Below are 4,954 nucleotides of genomic sequence, written 5' to 3' on the forward strand. Positions count from 1 at the left end.
GAAATCGAGGAGAGTTCAATGAAGGTTAAATTTACAAAGTTAAACTAAAGCTTAAGAGAAACCAACAAGAGATAATGAAGCACCCTGGCAACATAAATGCCAGGAAGCCATTACCTGAAAGTGCAAGATAAGAGGGAATTTCTCAGAAGCCAGAGAGAGACCTGTAGCTAGAGAAGTCACTCAGCAGGAGCTACACGTATTGGTTGAGGAAAGCAGCTTGCTGCCAATTGGAGCCTGGCATGGGGGACATGAAGATGTATATAGTTCAGTCTCATTTCCCCTCAAGTGTATCCCATTGTTGGAATCCAACTAGAAGACAGAGAGCTAGATAGTTCATGTATGCCAGGCTCCTGGAGAACAGAGAAGAATGAAACATTTTGTAGAATGTGTCTAAGGGAGAAAATGGAGAATATCCAGCAAAGTAATCATTTTTAGCTCTCAGCGTGCACTTTTGTTCTTTGCCCAGTTGAAACATTTATGCATGTTTCTACATGTTGGGGATGACTGAATTCTGGGCAAGCACATGTGCATTAGGCAAAGTATTATGCAAAAACCAAGTGTCAATCAAAATGACCTCACATGCCAATCATTTAGGAACGCCTTCGTAACCACCCAATCACAGCCCTAAAATAATCCATATCTTCCCCTTCCACGGGATTACAGTTCTCTTTCCTTGCTATATTCTCACTTCTACATGGTTATCCAGTTTAGGTGTGACTCGTTTTCTACCTCAAAATGTGCCTTTAATAAATCTTACCTCTCATAATTGTCACTGATTGCAAATTCATTTCTTCCTCAGTGATAAGAACCGAGACTTGCATGTTACCCGAACTCCAATCACTGTAATGGTAACGTAAGGACTATATAAGCTGAACACCTCAGACAGAGGATGCTCAAGCCTGACCCAATGGCATTACGAACAGGTGCGCTAGAGTCGAAAATTCTGACCTTCTGATCTGTCATAGCCACTGGCTTGGAACCAACACGTAGCTTTCTGAGCCTCCAGTAAACAGAGCTCGCTTGGGAGACACTAAGGACTTTCATCCCTTTGCTCTGTCACATAAGCATCTGTATTTTCCCTCTCTGTGTGTTATGTGTTAACCTGCGTGAGTACCTGATTGGTTTATCCGAGAGGGTTCCACTCAAGAAACCTGTCATTGTGGAAAGACACAGATGCATTCAAGTATTACTTTGGTAGCCGCTTTCCTTGTTTGCAACAGAAGGCCACAAACTCTTACCTCTGATGGACGTTCATGGTCTGTCTAAGCAGTATGTGAAGGCTACAGCAGTGTCATTAACTTCTGTCTAAGTATTGAAGGTATGTCCCAACAAACACACATAGCCCAACTGAATAGACTGGGAGATTTTTTTGGTTTTACTTATTTAAGAAAACCTCAGTCAAATGATTACCTGACCAAAAATCTAAGAACACAGACTTTAGTATCCACATATGACAAAGGATACAGACATTATAAAATTAGTTCAGAAAACTACTAAACAAGTCAAGTAACAAGAGCTACAAAAAGCAGCATAAATCTTGGGATGAAGGGAGAATCAAATTTCTAGGGTTACCACATTACAATGTACAGAATGTCCAGTTTTCATTAAAAAGTCAAAACATTCAAAGAAAAAAGAAAGTATGGCCCATACACAAGGAAAAAAAAAAAAGCAATTAAGAGAAACTTCCCCAAGAAAGCCTTGATATTGAACTTATTAGACAAAGGCTTAAAATCAGTAATTTTAAATGTGTTCTAAGAGCTAAAATAAACCATTTCAAAGAGCTAAAGAAAATCATGAGAATACTATCTTATTCGATAGAGACTGTCAATCAATAAATGGAGAATATCAATAAAGTATCAATAGACAAGTCTGTAAGTAGGAATTATAAATAGATATTGCAGGGGTATAAACATAATTTTCCTTTCACCTTCTAAGTTTTTCTAGCTGATAATCAAATTAATAATCAAATTAACAAGCAGATTAAGAGGAGAAAACATCCAAAGTTTATTATACAAATATATATTTAAAGGTGTCATAATGAGACCCTAAAGGGGCACTGGGCAGTTGAGCTTTATATGCCATCTGGAGCAAAGGAGAAGAGAGACAGGGATCTCGAATTTAGAAGGGGAAGTAGGCAATTCACAGGTAGCCAAGAAAGAGTAGAAGATCTTCTGCTTGGCAACCCAGAAACAATGGAACATAGGGGAGAATCCAGTATAACAGGTTTTTGTATGGGTCCCTCCTGTCCTCTATACTTAATTCAAATTAAGCTAAGGTAAAAATACTGAAGTGAATATGCTAAAACTCCCTTCCTGAAGCAATTTTTTTTTCTTATCTAAATTACCTTAAACAGGAAAGGGGGCAGAGTCAAAGGTTCTTTTAGAGTCTTTTGTTTCTTAATAACCAGCTTAAAATCAGTATCCCAAAAGGTATATTTATGTGTGGCAAAATTTTGGTCTCCTTCAATATTATGGAATTAAAAATACCATAACTCGAAAATACTTACTGTCAATTGCCATTCAATAGGGAAAAAATAATGTTTCAATAAATGGTGCTGGAACAACTGTATATCCACAGTTGGAACTATATCTCAAACCATGTACAAATATTAACTCAAAATAGATTAAAGACCTATAAATAATAGCCAAAACTATAAAACTCTTAGACGAAAATAGAGAAGTATATCTAGTAACCTTGGATCAAGCAACAGTTTCTTAAAATGACACCAAAACCACAAGCAATAAACTAAAAAAAAAAAAAAAAAAAGGTAAGTTAGAATTCATCAAAATCAAAAACTTTTGTGTATCAAAAGACACTATCATGGAAGTAAAAAAAAAAACTATAAATTAGAAGAAAATATTTTCAAATGATATATCTAATAAGAATCTAGTATCCGGAACACATAAAGAACTCTTCAAATTTAAAAATGAGCAAAGAACTAAATAGACATTTATTCAAAACAGATATGCAAGTGGACAAAAGCAAATAAAGAGGTGTTCAATAACATTAATTATTAGGGAAATGCAAATCCAAACCACAATGAGATACTACTTCACACTCACTGGGATAAGTAGAATCAAAAAGCAGAAAATAGCAAGTGCTCATAAGGATGTAGATAAAATGCAGCTCTCATATATTGCTGTTGGAAATGTAAAATGGTATAACTGATATAGAAAACTATTTGTCTGTTATTCGAAAAATTAAACATAGAGGTATATGGCATAGCACTTCTACTCCTAAGTGAATACCAAAGAGAATTAAGGACATATGTCCCCATAAAATTTGTACATAAAATCTCAGAGTACCATGATTGTAAGTCAAAAAGTGAAAACAACTTAAATATCCATCAACCAATAAACAGATAAATAAAATGCAGTATATCTATGCAATTGAATATTATTCAGTCATAATAAGTACTGATGCACTGACACTTAATGCAACATTAATAAACCTAAAAAATTTAGGCTAGGGGTGGCTCCATAGTGTAGTGGTTAGCACGTCTGCTTTATACGCAGAAGGTCCTGGGTTCGCACCCCAGGTAGAGCCATAGACCATACCCAGAGTTTGCCAGGCCCTCTCCCCCAATGCACTGAGGGTGCCAAGCCCCGAGGGCGCCAGGTCCCGAGTGCTTGCCACAAGCGCGTGAGAGGAGACGCCTCGCCTTCAGAGATCTAGGTCTTAAGGGGAAAGGGCAACATCCATGGGTCGGGGTGGAAGGAAGGTGGCGAATTAAAAAGAGGGAAAAAAATGTAAGCTAAATTAAAGTAGTCAGATTAAAAAGGCAACATATTGCTTGATGGCATTTTCCAGAATAGCCAAAGCCATAGAAGCAGAAAGTCGATTAGTGGTGCCCAAGGTCTGGGGGTGGTGCAAGAGCTGAGGGCAATTAGGAGTGAATGCATAAAAAAATAACAGCATTTATTTTGGGAGTAATGGAAATGTTCTGGTGATAGTGGTGATGATTGCACAACATTGTAAAAGGATATACTAAAAAAACGCTGGATTTTATGCTTAAAAATGATTAAAATGGTGAATTTTATTTTATGTAACCTTTCATTAAATTAAAAAAAAACTTAATCAGAAAAGTAGAAGCCACTATATCATTCATGGGGTAGTTTATCTTTAAGCCTTCACATCAGCATCAAATTATTAATTATTAAAAGGGCTTGTAATTTCACTATATATTTATATACATATATACATTTGGTAATATCTATCTATAGCTATCTAAAATTTATATATAGCTGATTCTTTGGGGAAAAAAACACTGACAGCACTTTAAATAATAAAATTTAAGATGCTAACATGAGTTTCTAAAGAAAATGTTTCTTTAATCTTAAATGAAGCTTACTATTTTACGATGTAAAAAAAATAACATCTCAGAAATTTTAAAAACAACAGAATGTGCCCATCCATTAAATACTTCAAATATAATGAGTAAAACATTACTTATGACAAATTTGCAGGTGCTCCTACGGAAATCGGGAATTTGAACTGCATTTAGTTTTCAAGTTTTTTTAACTAATTGATTAAATGTGAAATCTATAAATTACCATAAAATTTTATAGAGAAAATATAAATATTTAACTCTCTGTGTTCTTTTTTCTCTGTGTATATATGTGTGTGTATGTGTATTGTATGTGTATTATGGGCGTTTCCTGTGTTAATGCTTTCACACACAATTATAATGCAAATGAAACAAAGATGATTTGTCTCGTGTGTTTTATTATACATTATAAATTGTTTTAAATATATACTCTAGTTTCTACACTTAATTTCCTCAACTTTAATTTTTTTCCTAGCAGGATATATAGAATGCTTTGAATTTTCAGCATTTTTAATAATATTGTACTTAAAACTGATGACAATCTGTTACTTCTCCACTTAATCATAATGTAAAGTCAAAACATATGAAGAGCTTATAAAATTTAGCACGAATTACAGTTTTCTACAA

The 4,954-nt window shown here is 34.7% G+C and overlaps 1 non-coding gene across 1 annotated transcript; it reads left to right on the plus strand.

Moving 5' to 3' along the window:
- Positions 1 to 3,473: 3,473 nt before the first annotated feature.
- Positions 3,474 to 3,547, plus strand: TRNAI-UAU. The gene has a single exon. It is a non-coding gene; the product is annotated as a tRNA-Ile (tRNA).
- Positions 3,548 to 4,954: the final 1,407 nt, after the last annotated feature.

This window comes from Pteropus alecto, unplaced genomic scaffold, assembly GCF_000325575.1.
Source record: "Pteropus alecto unplaced genomic scaffold, ASM32557v1 scaffold250, whole genome shotgun sequence".
NCBI classification, from domain to species: Eukaryota; Metazoa; Chordata; class Mammalia; order Chiroptera; family Pteropodidae; genus Pteropus; species Pteropus alecto.